Source organism: Bos javanicus, chromosome 12, assembly GCF_032452875.1.
Source record: "Bos javanicus breed banteng chromosome 12, ARS-OSU_banteng_1.0, whole genome shotgun sequence".
Taxonomy (NCBI): Eukaryota; Metazoa; Chordata; class Mammalia; order Artiodactyla; family Bovidae; genus Bos; species Bos javanicus.
The window spans coordinates 1729856-1739518 of record NC_083879.1 but is presented as its reverse complement, the minus strand read 5'-3'; the positions used below and the strand labels follow the sequence as shown (position 1 = coordinate 1739518).

The window sequence follows — 9663 nt, the reverse complement described above, 5'->3', positions numbered from 1 at the left end:
GCCAGGAGGATAAATGGGGGGAATGAAAAGGAGGGAGACAGATCCAGCCAGTAATCAGTTCCCTAAGTATTCTCCACCGTCTGGAACACACAGAAATTCACAGAGTTGGGTAGAGTAGAGAGGGGTTAGGGAGGAGACACAGGCGACCTGGTGGAGAAAAAGGAGAGTCCAAAGGGAGAGAGAGCGGTTAAGCCAGTAATCTTGCTCCCTAGTGAAAAATGGGTACTGAAGATTGGGTTCTTAAAGGTACAAAATTGGTAACAAATACATAAAAGCAAAAATTTAAAATCTAGAGTAGCGTTTGGAATTTCAAAAATACGATGTTAAAGAAAAGAAGAAGGAAAAGAAAGAGAAAAAAAATGAACAAACAAAAACAAACAAGGTCGCAAAAATTATAAAGAAAATATAGGTACAAAATTGATAACTAATACCAAAAAGCAAAAGTTAAAAATCTAGAGTAGAGTTTGGAATTTCAAAAATACAATGTTAAAAAAAGAAGAAGAAAAAGAGAAAAAAAAAACAAACAAGAACAAACAAAGTCGCCTAAATTATATATATAAAAAAAAAATACAGGTACAAAATTGATAACAAATACCAAAAAGCTAAAATTAAAAATCTAGAGTAGAGTTTGGAATTTCAGATATACAGTATTATTTAAAAGAAGAAGAGAAAGAAACAGAGAAAAACAATAAGAAAAAAATAAAAAAGGGTCACAGAAATTATAAAAAAAAAAAAACAACAACTATAGGTACAAAATTGATAACAAATACCAAAAAGCATAAATTAAAAATCTAGAGTAGAGTTTGGAATTTCAGATATACAATGTTATTTAAAAGAAGAAGAGAAAGAAACAGAGAAAAAGAATAAGAAAAAAGGTCACAGAAATTATAAAAAAAACTATAGGTACAAAATTGATAACAAATACCAAAAAGCTAAAATTAAAAATCTAGAGTTTGGAATTTCAAAAACACAATGTTAAAAGAAGGAAGAAAAAAAGTCAAAAAATTATAAAATATATATATATATATGAAGTTTGCTTTAAAAAAAAAAGGGTCTTTTTTTTTTTTTTTGCAAATTAATCGGTTATAAAAGTGGAAATTAAAGGAATAATAGAGGACTTAAATTCTTTTTTTTAATTAAAAAAAAAAAGAATGATCGTACAAATAGTAAAAATATATCTAGGACTTTTTCCGGTTTTGTTGTGAGTATTGTGGGTTCAGTTCATTTTTGGCTAGTTCCTTGGTCTGACTTATATTTCTTAAGATCTATAGGCCCCTTCCTATGTAGTTGGTAGTAACCACAGGGTTTTAATCTATTGCCTGTAGCTTCCAAGGCGGTTCCCTCTGTTATAGCTTCTTCTGTTTGCTGGTCTCTTCAGTGTCTGGTTTCCGCCCTGATACAAAGGGTATGGTGGAGGACACTTTTTTTTTTTTTTTTTAGGCTCACTTGTTCAGTCGCGCTGAGGGGAGGTAGGGAGGGATGCTGCAAACAAATAACCCTGGCGTGTGCTCGCAGTGCCTCAGCCACACTGGGTCTGCCCCCGTTCACGGCGCGTGTAGCCTCTCTGCCCACACTGCTCAGGCTCTAGGTTGCTGCGCCGGGAACCATCCGTGGCCGGCCCTGGCCTGCCTGTACTTCCCAGGTCCAAGCCGCTCAGGTTCAGGCACTCGGGTACTCCTCAGGGGCGCAGACTCTTGGTTGGGCCCGCGTTTTGTGCCCTTCCCAGATTCGAGCAGCTCAGGTGATGAGATGTTTGGTGTGCGCGATTGCTGTGACTTATCGCCTCCCCACCGTCGGTTATCTAGGTGTGCACGGGCATACCTTCTCAGGCAGATGTTGACCGTCCAGACCCCCAAGAAGTTTTAGTTAGCAAAGAAGCCTGCTTACAATTTTATCGATAATGTCTCTCTGGGGCTGCAATTGTCCCCTTCCGGCTCTGGCTGCCTATCACTGGAGGGGGATGGTCTGCCGCCGGCTATCTCTGTTCAGTCCTTTGTTCCGTGCATGGGCCTGGCGGTGTCATAGGTTATGGCTGGCTTTTCACGTGGTAGATATCCCACAGTCTGGTTTGCTAGCCCAAATTATTTCGCTCAGATAGCGCTTGGGGTATTCAGGCCAGATTCTTGCGATGCAGCCCGCGCTGCACCTCCCCCCTGCCCAGCCCCCACTTGCTAATGGCGGATGCAGGCGTCTGCGCTGCTTCTCTGCTGGGGGAATTACCATAGGGCTTGCAATGTGCGGGTTTTAATTGTTTATTTTTCCTCCCTGTTATGTTGCCCTCTGTGCTTCCAAGGCTCGGCACAGATTCAGCAGTGAGAAGGTTTCCTGGTGTTTGGATACTTCTCTCTTTTTAAGACTCCCTTCCCCGGACGGAACTCCGTCCCTCCCTCTTTTGTCCCTTTTTTTGTCTTTTATGTTTTTTCCTACCTCCTTTCGAAGACTTGGGTTGCTTTTCTGGGTGCCTGATGTCCTCTGCCGGCATTCAGAAATTGTTTTGTGGATTTTACTCGGCGTTTAAATGTTCTTTTGATGAATTTGTGAGGGAGAAAGTGTTCTCCCCGTCCTACTCCTCTGCCATCTTAGCTCCTCCTCCTGTTTCTTATTTTTTTTTAACCATCCCTATGCTTCATAACAAGAAGTGGAGTGGCCCGGGCATTGGTTGCTGTCTTAAAAAAGATCTCCAAGTAATTCTAATGCATATCCTGGGTTAAAAACCAGAGGAAGGGCCATGTTTGACCACTAATAAGTTAGCCAGTAAAGGAAAAGGCAGAAGAATGTAAACCGAGGTCTGAGAGTGGCTTAAAGGACTGATTCTCTCTACTTTCTTATTGGTAGATGAGGACAGTAGTCCCTAGGACAGTGCTAAACATAGAAGAGTCTCTAAAGTGGATGGCACTAGTGTTGCCTAGTGATTGTCATGGTAACATTCCCTGAGGATAGTTCTGTGCGATAGATAGTATGTGACATATATGATTTGACCTGAAGGCATCAAGGAAAAGTTTAGGTTGGAAGGCAAATGAGGCCAACCTATCTGCCCTGGAGGCTGCTGGAGCACTGAAGGTGACAGCAAGATGTACTTGACCAAGTAAAAACTAAGCTCCGCCATGACTTTCTGTTACTAAGGGCAGCTGTAGGCCTAGATGTGCAATAATTAATTACTAGTTTGGTGAAGTTCTAAGAGCATGGTGGTAAGTATTTTTCATTCGTTATCTTTGTCATCTTCACAACTCTAGGACTTCCCCCTTTTCCCTTCTTACTCTTTGTTTTTGTTTTGGTTTGGTTTTTGTTATGGTTATATTCTGTCAAGTTAATCAGCCCCTTAGGTTTGCTTCACAGTTTGTCATCGCCATGACGTGTGATGTTCATTTGCATTGTTTGCTCCCAGTTCCATGGCAAAGCCATCCTTTCTCCTTTCGTGGCCTCTTCCTCTCCCCCACCTCACTCGTTCTGCTCCTTCCTTTTCTCTCTTCCTCTTGTTTAAAATCTTACTTTTCTTTGACTTTTCGTGTTTATACTCTTAGCTCAAGTTCTTAGAGATTTTTTCCTTTCAAAAAGTGGTTCTATTTATAATTCAAAAATTATTCGGTAAATATGTACAGAGTACTAACTGTGTTCTAGGTGCTATGCTGTAAATAAGACCAGCATGATCTCAAATCTCCCCAAGCTCTAGGTGTAGCTCCTTTTATCAGTTTATTTCAGTATCTAAAATATTATCCTCTTCATGTTCCTTTTCTTTATTATCAACTTCCTTTCTTAAATGTATTTCATTGACTTTTACTTTTGCTAGACTTCTAATAATTATCAATTTTTAGTCTTAATATTTTACCTTCAATCCTGCTTTGCAAAATGTTAATTTTAAAAATGTTTTTCACCCCTGAGCCATGGACATTTGTTTCTGAAGAAAGTCCTCTAGATACAGGGAAGCACCTGAAGTTGTCTCCATACTTTGGCTACTTCTCCACAGCAGATCTCCAGAGCAGACCTGACCTGAAGGTCAGTTAGCACTGATAACCACTTTTCCCCACCCTATGCCCACTCCACTTATTAAGATTCTACAGAAATAACTGTGGCCTAACTGAAGAAAACGGAGAGGTAACAGGCTCCAAGAGATTCCTAAGAAGCACTCCTTCAAAGCAAAGTAGTAAATTTTGTCAGTTGTTTTGGCCAAAGGATTCCTTCCTCCCTCCCTCCAACATTTCCTCCCTCCTTCATTCTTTCTTTTCTTCTCTCTCTTTCTTTCTTTTCACTTCTAGCTTCACAGGACTAAGAGTGAAGACACTGTTTCTGTCACATTAAATGGTTTGTCGTTCACTGGACCATCCAGGTTTAGGCCATGATGACAACCCCTGCCCCCCTGCCTGGCATTATGTGATTCTCTACTATTTTTATATAGATTCATCTCTCAAAGGCCTTTCTTTGTGACTCTACTCATCATGGCTAACCCCACTGCCCACAAGGAGTAAACATGGATGGAGCAAAGAAGGAAAATATGACTGATGGGTGCTAAGAGGGGTGCTTCCATGACCAGGCTGGAGCGGCCATCAGACTTCCCAGCGCTTATCTGTCACTGGAATGTACAGGAAAACAAGACCTTGCCCCATGTTTGAGCAAGCTGGGGTGTCAGTGCATGATGTAGAGGACCTTTAGTAGGCCCTGTCTGTAGTCCCATTTTTGGTAGATAAATTATGCTATTTTTCAAAAGTAAACAGTGTGTAAAAATTTCATCACTCTTTTCTAACTCACATTTTATCTTTCCAAAGCAACTGAAAGGATGGTAATATCATTTACTAAGATGAAAAATACTGCAATAAACCAGGTTTTGTGTTAGGGGGAAGAAATCTTGCTATTATCCTAGCTTTGTCACCTGGATAACTACACGGGTAGTTTAATACGTGGAAGTCACATTTATTTATGTGTTTTTTCAAATATCAAAAAATTCTTCAGGTGAAATGCTATAGAAGTTTATCTTCAATAAAATAGCAAATTTTGGGCATGTGATGCAAAGAAAAGACCCTTATGACTCCTTAGAAAAAGACCCTGATGCTGGGAAAGATTGTAGGCAGGAGGAGAAGGGGACCACAGATGCTAGCTTATGGTGAATGACATCAGATTCGTGCTCTCTGCATAAGATTCTGCTTCAGGACCAGGGACCAGGCTTGATCACTCAAGACCTCTTGTGTAGCAGAGTTTTATTAAAGTGAACAAGGGACAGAGAAAGCTTCTGACATAGACATCAGAAGGGGACTGAGAATGCCCACTCGCTAGTGTGTTAGCAAGGGAGCTGTATACGTTTTCAATTATTTATTACAGGAAATCAAAAGAATGTCTCAAGGTTGTCAAGATCTTACTAGACCCACTCCCACAATTTACATTTGAAAATAACAGGATTAGTCAGAAGATTCTCAAGAAGGAGAAACATGTCCTCAAGCAGGATACATTGTTATATAATCCTTAGTACAGAGTTTAAGCTGAGTTGTTTTGTTGTGTGATTATTGGCTCTGGGCTTAAAGAAAAAAAAGTGTGTCCTCCTTGAGAACCCAAGACCAGCCCCAGACCCCATTCTCCTCAGGGACAACAGACTTCTTATCAACCTGTCTAGGAATCGACTCTCTCACAGAGGATGAGATGGTTGGATGGCATCACCGACTCGATGGACATGAGTTTGAACAAGCTCCAGGAGTTGGTGATAGACAGGGAAGCCTGGCGTGCTGCAGTCCATGGGGTGGCAAAGAGACACAACTGATTGACTGAACTGAGCTGAAGATAGCATAATATGCTTGCATAAGGGATAAGACAGGGCCAGAGACATCAGAAATGATTTTAAAGGAATAGGAAAGAGGACACATCCATGGTTAAAATTGTGGAAACCTTGAATTTGGTGCATCAGTTCAGTTCAGTTCAGTCACTCAGTCATGTCCGACTCTTTGCAACCCCATGAATTGCGGCATGCCAGGCCTCCCTGTCCATCACCAACTCCCAGAGTTCATCCAAACTCATGGACTGATTGGATCTCCTTGCAGTCCAAGGGACTCTCAAGAGTCTTCTCCAACACCACAGTTCAAAAGCATCAATTCTTCAGTGCTCAGCTTTCTTCACAGTCCAACTCTCACATCCATACATGACCACTGGAAAAACCATAGCCTTGACTAGACAGACCTTTGTTGGCAAAGTAATATCTCTGCTTTTTAATATTCTATCTAGGTTGGTCATAACTAGTAGTTTACATAAAATACCAGACCACCTGGCCTGCCTCCTGAGAAATCTGTATACAGATCAGGAAGCAATAGTTAGAACTGGACATGGAACAAAAGACTGGTTTCAAATCAGGAAAGGAGTACATCAAGGCTGTGTATTGTCACCCTGCTTATTAAACTTATATGCAGAGTACATCATGAGAAACGCTGGGCTGGGAGGAAACACAAGCTGGAATCAAGATTGCTGGGACAAATATCAATAACCTCAGATATGCAGATGACGCCACCCTTATGGCTGAAAGTGAAGAAGAACTAAAGAGCTTCTTGATGAAAGTAAAAGAGGAGCTTGAAAAAGTTGGCTTAAAACTTAACGCTAAGAAAACCAAGATCGCAGCATCTGGTCCCATCACTTCATAGAGAATAGATGGGGAAACAGTGAAAGACTGGTTTTTTGGGCCCCAAAATCACTGCAGATGGTGACACTAGCCATAAAATTAAAAGACGCTTTCTCCTTGGAAGAAAAGTTACGACCAACCTAGACAGTATATTAAAAAGCAGAGATGTTATTTTGCCAACAAAGGTCCGTCTAGTCAAAGCTACGGTTTTTCCAGTAGTCATGTATGGATGTGAGAGTTAGAGTATAAAGGAAGCTGAGTGCCAAAGAATTGATGCTTTTGAACTGTGGTGTTGGCAAAGACTCTTGAGAGTCCCTTGGACTGCAAGGAGATCCAACCAGTCCATTCTAAAGGAGATCAGTCCGGGTGTTCTTTGGAAGGACTGATGCTAAAGCTGAAACTCCAATACTTTGGCCACCTCATGCGAAGAGTTGACTCATTGGAAAAGACTCTGATGCTGGGAGGTATTGGGGGCAGGAGGAGAAGGGGACAACAGAGGATGAGATGGTTGGATGGCATCACCAACTCGATGAACATGAGTCTGAGTAAACTCTGAGAGTTGGTGATAGACAGGGAGACCTGGTCTGCTGCAGTCCATGGGATTGCAAAGAGTTGGGCACGACTGCAACTGAACTGACTGCCTTACATACAATTGGAAGTAGGTTGTATAATCAAGAGGAGCAGGTGTTCAGCCTGAGGAATAGATTCCATATGCTGAGACAGGTCCTTCTCTCTGGGATTCAAACATACTCAGGACTGTCTGTTGTTTAGTGCCAGTGAGTGCCTGGCAGACAGCAAGTGGGTGGCAGCACAGGGCTAGTTCCAAGAAAGATGTGGACAGGAAGAAGGTCACACAGCACCCACAGGGTCCAACACTGGGAGAAATGAAGGGCTTGAGTCAGGCACAAGATAAAGACTTGAGTCAGGCACAAGAGATCAATCTTCTAGGATCCCCCTGTTGCCACGTTTGACAATCAGTGCATAGAGAGGGCCTGACATATTACTTAAAATAAGGTCACTAATAAAGGTTTCAAGGTGATGGTCATAAAGGTGTTCAAAGAACGAGGAATAAGAAAGGATATACAAGTGACAAATATAAAGAATTTAAACAGAGTTGAAGATCCAACACCTGAAATAAAAAATACACTGCAGAAAAATCAACAGTAGATTAGATGGTATAGAGGAATGGCTCAATGAACTGGGAAAGTAGTAACAATTACCCAAGCTTAATAGAAAAAAAAAAAAGAATTTTTTAAAATAAGGGAAGTAGAGTGTCAGAAGAAGATGGCAGGAGAGTAAGACGAAGATGGCAGGAGAGTAAGATGAAGATGGCCAGTCTCCCCACAGATACAAAAACTTATCAAGATATGGAACAGCTCCTACAAAGCAACCTCTTAAATGACAGCAGAAGACCCCAGGCTTCCAAAGAAGCAAGCTAAACTCCCTGGAATGAGGTAGGAGAAAAGATAAAGACATTAAAAAAGTACGCGTGCCCTAGAGAGAATTTCAGGACAGGAGCTTGTGCCCCAAGGGAGGGAGAGTGTTGTGAAGTTCATGCACTGGGAAATCCTTCACAGGCAGGAACAAGGGGAAGCTGCAGAACCTTAGAGAGCCATGCAAATCGGGGGCCCAAAAGGCAAAATACAGAGAGGGCTGCACTTCTCAGCCCATGAACAGCTCACAAGTCTTAGCCCTGCTAAGAGGGTTGGAGCAGGGAGCTGAGAGATATGCACACAAGTCTCCGCTGAGCAGAAGGCAGACTCTGTGCCAAGAGAAGCACACAGGAGCCTCCAGCATACAGAGTGGGCTAGGGGAACCAAGAGACCCACATAGAAGCCTCTAGCTAGCAAGCTATGGCCTGCAGCATAGGGTGAGACCAGGGGGCGGAGGCTCTGGGAAAGACCCTGGGGAGACGTAGGGGGCTGACAACAGTGAAGATGTGCTGAGGGGCTATTTTGACATGGCTGTGGAAATAGATGTGTCTATCACTGCCAAAGCTGAGAGGGCTGCCCAAAGCCATACTGAACCTATAGACACCCCAAACAAAACCTTCTACTGGACACTGCATTGCCCTTCAGAGAGACAAGATCCAGCTCCATTGACCAGAACACAGGCACAAGTCCCCCTAATGAGGAAACCATCACAAAACACTAGACCAACCCCACTCACAGAGGGCAGATACCAAAACTAAGAAATGTGATCTAGGACCTGGAGAAACTTTTTCTTTTTTCTATTTTAAATCACACTTTTAATCCTCCCTACATACCTTTGTATTGGCTTTTTGCAATGCTGTGGAGTTTTCCTTTTTTTCTCTCTCTCTCTCTTGTAAAACTTTCTTTAAAGATTGTTTTTCTTCCTTTTCTTGTGACTTTTAAAATTTTGTTTTTGTTCTGCTTGACTGTTTTTCTTATTGTTCTTTCCCTACGGTTTGTGTTCTCAGTTGCTCAGTCATGTATGACTCTTTGCAACCCCATGGACTGTAGGCTGCCAGGCTCCTCTGTCCATGGAATTCTCCAGGACAGAATACTGGAGTGGGTTGCTATGCAGCTTCTCTAGGGGGATCTTCCCAACTCAGGGGTTGAACACAGGTCTCCCACATTATAGGCAGATTCTTTACCATCTGGGCTCAGATGGTAAAGAATTCCTTAATATATATAAATCTTTTTCACAAACATCTGTTTATCTTTGCTTTTTTTTTTTTCTCCTACTTTTTACACCATATATGTTAGTTTATTATATTTTCTTTGCTACATTCCACAGTTGAAACTCTGTTCTGGCTCAGTTTTCTAGTCTGTAAACCTGGGAAAAGGACACCTCAAATGGATTAAGTTGGGGTGGTGGTGGGGGGGGGGGGTGGGTAATGGAATGAAAAGACAGAGAAATATACCACAAATGAAGGAACAAAGTAGAAAATCACTAGGCCAAATAAACAAAGAGGAAATTACGTGATAAAGAATTCAGAATAATGATAGTAAAGATGTTCCAAAGCCTTGAAAATAGAATAGAGAAAATGCAAGAAGCAATTAACACAGTTAATGAAATTAACAAGGACATGCTGCTGCTGCTGCTGCCAA

General features: G+C 41.8%; 1 long non-coding RNA gene across 1 annotated transcript; it reads left to right on the top strand.

Annotated features, from left to right (window-relative positions):
* The first annotated feature begins 1928 nt into the window (after window positions 1-1928).
* On the top strand, window positions 1929-4706 carry LOC133258138 (uncharacterized). The gene is made up of 2 exons (XR_009739821.1): window positions 1929-3188; window positions 4394-4706. It is a non-coding gene; the product is annotated as an uncharacterized LOC133258138 (long non-coding RNA).
* Window positions 4707-9663: the final 4957 nt, after the last annotated feature.